The sequence below is a fragment of the Macrotis lagotis genome, chromosome 5 (genome assembly GCF_037893015.1).
Source record: "Macrotis lagotis isolate mMagLag1 chromosome 5, bilby.v1.9.chrom.fasta, whole genome shotgun sequence".
In the NCBI taxonomy this organism is placed as follows: domain Eukaryota; kingdom Metazoa; phylum Chordata; class Mammalia; order Peramelemorphia; family Peramelidae; genus Macrotis; species Macrotis lagotis.
This window is the reverse complement of record NC_133662.1, coordinates 151,417,139-151,429,255: the sequence shown is the minus strand read 5'-3', so window position 1 is coordinate 151,429,255 and position 12,117 is coordinate 151,417,139.

The following is a 12,117-nucleotide window of genomic DNA, read 5'->3' as shown; positions in this document are numbered from 1 at the left end:
TGTAGTTTCTCCTTAACAAAAAGCAATTATTTAAATTTTCAATTTGATACAAAACTGCTGTAGTGACTTTCATTTTTTACTGATGGAAAATTCACTGTCATATATACCAGTAACTCTTTAATTACACTTCTCACACAGTCTTTTTATTCAACTCTAAACTAAATTTACTTTGTACAATATACACCTTTTTATATCTTTTTCAAGATAATTATTTTAAAGTAAAACATTAGATAAATTCAGTTCTATTAGAAAAAAGATGCTGGGGGTGGCTAGGTGGCACGGTGGATAGAGCACCAGCCCTGCAGTCAGGAGTACCTGAATTCAAATCAGGCCTCAGACACTTAATAATTACCTAGCTGTGTGGCCTTGGGCAAGCCAGTTAACCCCATTTGCCGTGCAAAAAAAAAAAAAAAAAAACGAAAAAAAGAAAAAAGATGCTGTCCATATTTAAGGATGTTCATTTATTGAGAATTTGGTGCAGATGTAGTTTTTCTAAAAGTATTATCTCTTATTGAACCTATCCAAATGATAAGACTTGTTAGAAACCCATAGAGGGATAAATTTGGCCAATTGTATTGTTTATCACATAGTGCTAGCCAACTGAGAATTTTGTGCTCAGAATGACACATTTGATTAATTAATATCTTACCATAGAGATAGAGAGGAACACTTATTAATCAATGTACAGGTATATTTCATATCATTAAGAATTGGTAACTTTCTAATATAAATGAAATTTGAAATCTATCGATATTGATATGCAACAAAATTCTTATTTACCCAGGCTTAGGAGCCTGATGTTGAATACAAACCTGTTTTAACAGCCCTGTGTTGTATGATATCAATATTTTTGGAATATGCTATATTCATATATAGAATATACTATATATATAAAATATAGCATATTCCCATATGTATATTTGTGTATAAAACACACACACATATATATACATATATATATATATGATATAATATAGATATGTATGTATGCATGGATGTAGTCAATTTAACAATCATTCTTTAGGCATCTATTATATTTTCAATTATATATATTTCATAATAAGTTAGAATTTGTGCTAGACTCAAAGAGTGCAAAGATACAAAGAAAAAATTTATCATCTATAAGTTCATACAGATAAATGCAAAATAATTTCAAAGTATTCTGAGGGGTAGGACGAATGCTAATAATTGGAGAAGTCAACATCTAAACATCATGGGAAAGTTAGAAATATTTTCTTATCTATTTAAAATGAATTAAACTGATATTCTAGCAGAAATTTAGGTAACAGCTCCAAAGTCAGGTCTCAAGTTGCAAGAGTGACAGAAAACTTCAATTCTATCTTGTAATTATTTCCCAAAATGTTTTATTGTTTTTCTTTCTATGAAAATGAAAATACATTTTTAAAATTCTCAAAGACCACTGAGCTTGGTGGTTTTTCCTTTGAAATTTCCAAATGCTTTCTTATATTTGAAAACCATCAAATCACCATGCCATGCTGTGCCACCTCAGTTAAGGTAATTAAGAGAAATTAACTCAAAGGACTCTGGTCAACATATAGGAATATAAGAGATCTTATAAAGCACATCAAAGGTTCATCACCCTTACAGGAAGTATCATAGAGAATGTTCAAAAGAACACAGGAAATTTGAGGACTATGAAACAATATTCATTTCCACATCCACATTCTAAGGACTTTATGATCTAGGTTAGTAATACTTTAATAAATTTCTGGGTCTTCTTCTTGTTCCAAACCAATTCTGCTTTCCAACCCTTCTTCCCACTGGATTGGAAGATGGACAAATTATTCTTATTTAAGAATCTCATTGGGGGAATCTAGGTGGTGCAGTGAATAGAGTACTGCCCCTGGAGTCAGGAGGACCTGAGTTCAAATCCAACCTCAGACACTTAGTAATTACCTAGCTGTGTGACCTTGGCCAAGTCACAACCCCATTGCCTTGCAAAAACCAAACACACACACACACACACACACACACACACACACACACACACACACAAGAATATCTTTGATCTTTGCATTCCATGGCATGAAAAACAACATACAAAGTGTCACTCCTCAATCCAGCTTCCAGGACCCTTGATTTTTATGATTCTCTTTTTCCTATTCAAATTCATTTCCATCATTGCTGAATATAACTACCTCTTATTGGTAAAAACATTTACTGACCATCCTCTTCACTTCCTCACAGCCCTTCTCATAAACCATTTTCATCAATTCACATTTCATTGAATACAGGACCACATCAGCAAATCCCATCCAGTAGCAGAGACTGAACCTCCACTCTTATTTGTTGCAATATGATGTGACATGATGCCAAGAAAACAGGTCTAAAATGGATGAAGGTTGGTGGAAATGAGTGCTCTAGAGGAATTATGGGAAGCAGTAAGTATGTTAACATGTAGAAGAGGCCAGATCTCCCACAAACAAACCAGTCTAGAAAATCAACAAAATATTTATTGATCCCTGATTTAGAGCATTTTCCAATTGCTGATTTTAAACTAGGGGACATTGCATATTAATTGAAGGGACCAAATATGAGAGATAGTGTAGAGGTAGAAAACATAAGACTCAATGATTATTATAACGGGATGGGTGGATGAAATTGAGTATGACTGAGTTGTGGACCCTGGAGACCAAAAGAATGATGGTAATCTAACAGAAATGATGGAGTTTGGACAATAGGTATTCAGGAAATAGATTGACTTCTACTTAGGAAATATTGAATTTGTGATACCTATGTGACATCATATTTGAAAAACCCAATGAGAAACTGGTGATGTTGAAGTGGAAGTTAGCAGAGAGAGTTGGGATGAACCTTCAAATTTGGAATTCATCTGTGTAGCTATGTTGATTGAACTGATAGGAAGAGATGAACTCACTTATGGGAAAGCATGGAGAGAGCAAAAAGGAAGACTTGGTTCAAAGATTTGTATTATATAGTTAAAATGCAGAATATATGACAGTTTAGTAAATGTGACTGACAATAAATTTTTAAGAAGGATGGAAAGAGATTCAAGAGATAAGAATGTCACCAAAATCTATTCAATGAAGAATATCCATGAGTAAGTCATCAAAATATCAATGCCCCCAATAAATCAAGTAGTATGAGTTAAAAATAAACATTTTGATGAGGCAATTAAAATAACATAGGTAGCATTACACAGAGTGGTTTCAATTGAATGATGAATTCGGAAGTTGGATTATAAAGGGTTGAAGAGTAGAGAAGATCGAACTAAAAACTATTGATCACTTCTTTAAGGACTGTTATGATGAAAAATATTTCAAGTATAGAACACAACATAAGTTTTAGCTATCCTTGAAAAGCAGATAGCATAATGGATAGACTGTTGGATTGACATCAGGAAGACCTGGGATTGACCCTAACATTCAGAATACTTGGTTCAGATCCAATTATGTTATTTTGAACTGTATCATCCTAAACAATTTACTTAAATATAAATATAAAAGCTCCAAATTTAGAGGGTTTTGTGATTATCAGTGAAACAATATAAACTTTTTTGCAATCTATTCATAAGTGTGTTACTACAATTAACTGTAAAAGTTTTGTTAGATTATTGTTAAAGCTTTCAGGATATCCATTCTATGGTTTTTCATGGGCATACATCATAGAAGATGATATATATAATTTTTTTTAAATATGGAAAATTAACTCCAAGGAGTCCAAGTCACCCACCCAAAATCACAAGTACCATTCTATGATTCCAGTCGCCTTTTACCATACCACTTTCCAATACTTAGCTAAGTAGTTTCCTTTCCATTTTGCTTCAAATGAATAATTGATATATAGGCATATTTGGCTTATTAAATTTATTACATATACACTGAAATACAAGTCTAGAATTTCTGGTAATGAAACAGAGCACAGTATTTGGCTTAATGCTAGTTCTTTCTAGTATGATTATTTCTTCTTATATTAGAAATAGACACAATCTTACAATGAAATCAATGAAAATATGCCCTCTTAAAAAGCAAAGTACTCCTTTATATGAAATCAATTACCTCTGCTGTGCGGATCATTTAACTCCTAAGAACAGGTAATTCACATCAAATAAGTGTGCACTTTACTAGCACTAAGATATGTCTAACATCTTAGTCATTGATTTATATCGCTACCTCAATTTCTTTATAAAATAGGATTAATGTTATTAATCCACATCATAGAAGTCTATTATGAAAAAATGATGCATTGTAAGGATATTAGAGAAATCCTAATTTTTCCTTTAAAGAAATAATGGGGGAACATATATCCCACTTTGTTTCATTGAAACTCAACATTCAGCAGCATCTGAGATGCTTAGATAACTCCACCCCACAGTATCAAAAAAGAACCACTTGCATTTCATATATGTAAAAGATTTTTTTTATAAATTTCTGCCGCTACTACTGGTTCCTTATTAAAGGCCCTAATTGATGAGGACTATAGGATAGAGGAGCAATGAATAATGTCATTCACAATTGGAAAACTCTTGCAGAATTGAATGCTTTTCACCTGGGTGCTTTGTCCAGTCAATTTCATTCTGGAAGCTCTGAACAGGATCTTGAATGCTTCCTTCTTCCTTCTGTTCTTTGTTAAAATGATTTGTATGCTTACTTCCTACACATCACTTGATAAATGAACCTTACATTGACCTATTATAATCTGTTTTATGTTTCCTTAGACACACTTCATATCTTTTCATTTTCAGTTTCAGGTTGATTTTAGCATTCTTAAAAGTGAAATCCTGATAATGTTAATGAGTATGCATACAGTGGATAGTGGTATGTAAACATTTGACTTGCAGTCCTCCTAATGTCACTCAAGTCTAACCTGATAGCACCTCTTTCTTTGACTTCCCTTTGAAAAGACAGTCACTCATGTCAAATTACATTCGAGTTCTGGATGTTTTGACCTCCAAGACAAATGCTCAGATGCTGAGGTCTAGGACTGAGACTATACATACATTTAACAAGTAACAATTTAGATTAGAGTTCAGCTTACAGTGTATTTTTGAGCTAATTAATGTACCCAAAATATTATAGTACACATTAGGAGAACGTTGTGATATCATTTGCAAATGAATTATTTCTATAAATAGTGATAGAAAGTTCATCAATTGGGGCGGCTAGGTGGCGTAGTGGATAAAGCACCGGCCCTGGAGTCAGGAGTACCTGAGTTCAAATCCGGTCTCAGACACTTAATAATTACCTAGCTGTGTGGCCTTGGGCAAGCCACTTAACCCTGTTTGCCTAAAATCTAAAAAAAAAAAAAAAGTCCATCAATAAGTAGAATAAAAATCTGTCAACTTGCATCTGGAATCGGCCAAATTTGAACTTGTGTAGACTGTATTGTCCTAAAAATCATAGAATCATATGGGTAAAGATATTGAATTTTGACATTCTTTTTTATGTTGGAGATCAGGTAGCTGAAGGCCACAATATCAAAGTGATTTGTGTGGAATCAGAGAGACCCAGAGTTATAACCATTTCTGACTTCCAGTCATTTTTTTCTTTCTAACATTCCCTAAATCTAATAGTATACTTATGAACATTAGCAAGCAGAGAACAGAGAGGAATCAGGTAGAAGAAAAGAAAGATCAATTTGTTGTTGGTCATTGCAAGACTCTTAATCTTAATATAAATACAAAATAAATGTCATGCAACATAAAGCACAAAACTGCTATAACTATAACCAAAATGATTTCAATGTTATCATCTCATTGAGAATGTAAGCTTCTGGTTGAATACACTGATATGATTCTGTCCAGAATCCTGAACTCCTTACTATCATAGAATTTCAGAGGTGGAAGGGATCCTAACTCTGACTTGTTCAAATTCATAAACCAAAATTAATTTACTCTATAATATATTCAAAAACTGTTCTTGTTGAAAGGACTCCAATAAAGAGGAATTCACCAACTCTCAAAGCAACCATTTTGCTTTAAATGTTAGAAAGGTTTATATTCTCCCTTTAACTTCAGAACTATAGTTGCTTCTGTTCCTTGTAAACCTGTATGCATGCATACATACATACATATATATATATATATATGCATATTTCCCTTTGCTTTTCAAGCCTTCTACTATTTTTTATTGGTAGCTGCGAAATTATATGTATTCCTAAGCATAGATCCTCTGTATTTGATTTTTTTTCTTTATTTTGTATATTTGGGTATATTTGGAATTTCTGGATTCTTTCTGCAACATTTCTGGGAGTTACTATTTCTTCCATAATCATCATTTTTCCCCAATTCTTTCCTCTAGTGCTCTCATTTCATTTATAAAATTATTGTATATTCTTTTCCCAACCAAACTTTTTCTTTTTTTTTTCTTCCTGTAATTATGGCTAAAACATTCTCTAGATATTTTGCAGTAATGACTCTTTTCCCAAGTACAATGTCTTGAGTCTCAAGACCAGTCAATCTGGTGTTTTATGATACTATGTTTTTTGCTCATCTTTCTCATCTTATTTCATGAATTGGGATTTTGTTTCAGGGACCAGGCTCTGTGAATTCCTGCATGAAGGTGTGTACCTTGTTTAGGCCTACCTTGTATTCCCTAAACTTCCAGATGTTGAGTGCTATGTTCTTCAAAGATCTCAGGGAAATTTAAGATGGGCTACTCCTAAAACTTTTTATTTTTATTTTATTTTCTTGTTGCTACCTGTGGTAGCTTTTCATACTTTCTTCCTCCTTCCTCATATACCCTTTGCCTTTTTCAGACTCAAGTGATTGCTGTGGAGAAACATAATTGGGGAACTCCTCCATTTGAACTTCTAATAGTACCACCCCACTCTCTGGTAGAAGGAAAGTTCTGGGTTTTTCATGATAACTTCTCCTTTGTCTGAGACCTATACCTGAATGTACAATTGTAGGCTTTAGATTAAATTTTATGTTGAATCTAAGACCCCACTTCAGGATCAGAGATGCAATGCTGTTATCTGCTTTTGTTCATGCTGCATTTAATAGGTCCTGTGAGATAGGCCATATCATTATTCTCATTTTATAGATAAAGAAACTGAAACAATAGAACGGTAAATGATGTAAAGTCACACAATTAATGTGTCATAATTGCAGTATGGTATGATTGGCAACATCTTAAACACTTAAACACTTTTTTAACTCATGTTTTCTTGACTGAGTTCAACACTTTTTCCATTATGCAACACTAATTCTAATTATTTAAGCACTTAGATATTGAAGTATTCCCAAGCCAAGACAAGAGTTGGTTTAAAAGAGATCTTAAGGGTCTTAATGTATTGCTAAGATAAAAATGAGTCAATGACTTGATATGGATGTCAAGATGATTAATTTCATATTAAGCTATATGTAAGAGAGAACTGACATCCAGGATTATAGGCAATAGTCCCACTTTATTTGCCATTAATTGCCCATAATTAGAGTATTATGTTGGTTTCTAGATGCTACATTTTACAAAATAAATTAGTAAGATATATTCACAGGAGGTTAAACAGGATGGTAAAATGTCTTGATATCATATAAGAATAAGTTGAATTCTAGAGAAGACTTAGGAGTGACATGATATATATATATATATATATATGTGTGTGTGTGTGTGTGTGTCTGTGTGTGTGTGTGTGTGTATTAGTAGGTATCTACCTATACACACTTATATGACTGTAACATGAAAAGACATAGAAAAAAGAAAATGTAGTCTTAATGTAATTTTAGTGCACCACTCCCAGCCAGACTCACACTCTTGTTCTCATATCTACTTGGTTTCAATACACCTCAAAATACATATAATCAGTTTGCATTCCCAAAGTATCTGCACATATTCGTGGTTCTAGAGGTAACTCTTGTGGTTGATTACTCTGGGTACTGTTCTTGAATGTCCTCCATTGTTCTTTTTCAATATAAAGCAGGAAGATGAATTGAATTTTAACAAAAAAGTATTTACTTGATAGGCAAAATAAGAACAAAAAGCACTTAACCTTCTATCTTTACATATGGTAATTAACTCCACCACTAATGTACATAATGCCAAAAAGGGAAATTTAAAACACCAAGGTGAGGAACACATGTGACCAAGGCAATTCACAATAGTGGAACTGCAGATGGCATCATTGTCTTTTTTTTCTTTTTCAGGGACTATTCCCATAAAGTTTACTAGCCTCTGGCACAATTAGACTGCTCCAGTATGGACTAGATATATTTACTTTATGTTCGATTTCTGTGCTAGACTGGGCCACTTTGCTACTGACTCATCTGCTCCTCTTCTGGGTCATGTCTCTTTGTTTTGAGGATAGTGCTGTATTTTTAAGAAAGGAGAAGAGACCCTTAGCTTGGGATTTGTAAAATCACTTCTGTTAAGGGTTTGATCTTCCAAGTAGTAGGTGCCAGGACAAAGACTCATAACCTCTTCTTTCAGATTCTGAGTTCCTATTCACTTCAAGTCTCTAAAGTGAACAGTCTCTGGTATGTTGGAACAATGCAGGTAAGGGAAGTAGGTGGATTCCTAACTTCAGAGTAAGGATTGGCTCTAAAGGCTGGATAAGTTGATCTGGGATTCAAAGCCAGGTGCACTCTCTAAAGATTGAGCTCTAGGGAATGTACTAACTGCAGAGCAGTATAATCCTATGAATGTCAAACTGACATTGTCATAGAGTTTAAGATGTTGCCAATCATGTCATACTGCCAAGTAGTTCAAAGGTGGAAGGTCTGAGAGGCAAGGCCTTACTGATAATTAATCCATCCACAAGCAGGTTAGGATATATTGAGTACTCGCATCCTGTGGCCAGATGTCACATGCTGCTGCTTCCCCTGTGTTGCTGCTGAGCCATGTTGTCTCACTATATGGGAGGAAAGGAAGCCAAGGAAAATCTGGGAGAAAAGGCAAAACTGATGATTAGAGAAAGGTTAAGATATACCTGGTATTCTAATGTTATTAAATAATACATAATTGGTGCTTGCCTATTTTGATAGTCTTTGGGCGTGTCTCACTGATTCAGAAGGAAGCAAAACAATTTAAGGCCAAGAAACTCCACAGCAACCAGACCATCTCCAGTAGTAGTTTCCTATCAATCAAGCCATGAGGTGGAACAATTCTGGTAAAAGAAAATGAGAAGGATGCCTTGCACAGCTTACAGATCACTATAATAAACATAATTATGCAACTTTTGCCACCAATCACTTGGTTGGTTGGTGTGGAAAAGGAGTAGTAAGAATAACATAGGGGTTAAAGTACCAAAATAAAAGTCCTCACTTTAACTTATGATGATTAGTTAGTATATCACCAAATCTCTATTGATGCAAACTAAGCCAACAAAAAAATAAACATTTTACTAGACCCTCAGTGAGTCACTTAACCCAGATTATCTCAGAAAAAAAATTAAAAAATAAATAAACAATTTTTTTTCTAAAAATCTCAAAAAAGTATTCTGGTTGATATTTCCCCATTTTAACTCCTAAATTCTACTGATCTTATGCAGATGAGCATTTGAAAAAGTCTATAAACATCAAAGTATTCTTTTTAAAATAAACCTTTCTCTGAATTATTATGCTAGTTTCAAAATCATTTTTTCTTATCTATATTGTATTCAAAAGTTACTCTCTTTTCTCCTTCAAAAATAAACAAAAACAAACAAAAAAACCCCAGTTTTTCAACCTAGCACAGCAAAGCTAAATAAATTCAAATATTGAAGATGACATATATGTGTATATACATATATACATATATATACATATATATGTATATATATATATATATATATATATATATATATATATATATATATGGGTTCTCTTTATAATGGCATCACTGAATCAAAGGCATTTGACAGATTTGGGGATATAATTATTTATTGCTTTATAGAATGTCTTGATCAATTCAAAACTCTACCAAGTACATTAAAATATCTGCACAACTACCTCTCCTCTCCAACAACTGTCAATTTTCTTTTGGAGGGAGTCATCTTTGTCAAGCTAGGGGGAGTGAAAGGGAACATTATAGTTGTTTTAATTTTTATTCCTTTCATTATTAATTATTTCGTGCATTCTTCCTTTGAGAACTAACTATTCAAATCGTTTAACTATATATTGGAAGGAATAGTTATTTATCTTATTTATTTGAATGCATTCCCTAAATAGTGAAGTAGCTTGACTTAGTGTTTAGTAAACTATCCCCAAAGCTATAAAGATCTAAGTTCAATTCTCATTTCTAATGAATAGAGGACTTTTTGGAGAGATTTGTTTCCTTCTTGTCTTCAAGTCCCCAGTGCTTACCACAGTGCCTGATATTTAATAAGTACTCTAGTTAATAAATATTAGTTATTTGATTTTTCTTCATTGTACTCATGCTATTATCCATTATTTCTCAATTGTGTGTACAAAGGCTTATTCTCTATTTGAAAAACCTTCAAGAACACAATCATTTCTATAACAAAATGAAGTACAGAAATGAGTGCATAAGTAAGTATTACATGTGTGATTTGAAAATATATATCTGTATTTTAAAGGAAATTATAATCAACAACATAAGACAATGTTACTCAAAGAAGATAAATATGAAAAGGCTTGTCTTAATTGGTTTAGACTTCATTTTAAGCTCAGAAAAAGGATTTTTCTTAGGTATTGCAAAATAAAATCATGTCTTGGACTTGAAAGAGTTTCAAAGATCATGTAAGTCATTTTATGGGGAAATAAACTGGAGACCATAGAGCTTGGCTTGTTCAAGGTCATACATTCTTCAAAGTAAGTGTGGTGCATGAATCCGGGTTATGTAAATTATAAATTTCTTTCTTAGGCATCCATAGTGATCTATACACAAACACATGCAAAGAATTACAATCTAATTGCTGATTGGGAAGGCATCCAGAACATTGTAATAGTGCCATGGCCAGTGAGAAACATTTCCAGAATTTCTTTTTATCCTCATCCAGATTCTAACTCTAGCCTTAATGTTCTGCATTAAATAATTGATTCTCAACCTCTGCAGGTGTGATTAGGAACACTGACACAAAAGGAATGGGGACATGCCCTGCTCAGCAACGCCATTATTATTTGCCTTTCAAATACTGTTCATTTGAGTTAATCAGTGCAACTGATCCTTACCTCTGGAATCCTTGGCAGAGTTACTAAACCAGCAACTGCAAGCAAAGTGGCATTATTCAAAATTCAACTCCCTGCATGATTGCAATACACTGTCAGGCCAAGTTCAGCACAGCTATAATCACAGATGACCTTACTGAAAAATAGAATTTAAATTCAAGGTGTTATGTATAGTGGGAAGGGAAGGAGTGGGTTGGGGACAGGGGGAGGTGGGGCAGGGAAGCAATTCTAGCATGGATAGAATAAAATATAATGTAATTGTAGGATGTTCTAGGTATTTGGAACAGAAATCCATAGATTGCTGAAGGGGTGTGATAGAAATGAGATTCATCAAGCCACAGAAAAATATTGAAAAAATTGAGAATCAAACATGGGTTTTAAATATGAAATCACAAAACATTATTATTTAATGGTTGAGAATGGTGATATTTAAAGAGGGAGACTGCGTGTTACAGCAGGAACAAAAGGGCTGATCTTGAAGTCAGGAGACATTAGTTCTAACTCTAGTTAGGCCAGATAAATCACTTCATCTACCTCGATTTTAATTTCTCTGTCTATAAAATAGAGGACTGGATTCATGACCTCTAAAATCTATGACCTGGTTCAAAATGTATGATGTTATGAAGAAGCACCTTGCAAAGATAAAATTTTCTCAATTTGTCAATTTCCTAAACATTGAATGTGATCTCTTTAAAACACTGGCATAGCTGCCAATTTAGCAAAGTATACAATTAAATAAACTTTTTTTTTATTCAAAATGTTTCATCCTGGTTTAGGAAAAACAGAAAATTTTAGCATCAGTATTACTGATCCTTCTCATTTCTGCTTTAGGGCAGAGGTTTCTGCATTATCTCAATTATGCTGAAAGGCTTGGAAAGTATAATATTCTATTTAACCACAATTATAAACTGAGACTATAGAACTCTGTAAAGCCAAATGAATCTCTCCATTGACTTTGCTATCAGAGCCATGTGTCATCTAGGAAGAGAGCTGCTGATGGAATGTATGGATTTGTATGTATTTTTGGTGGG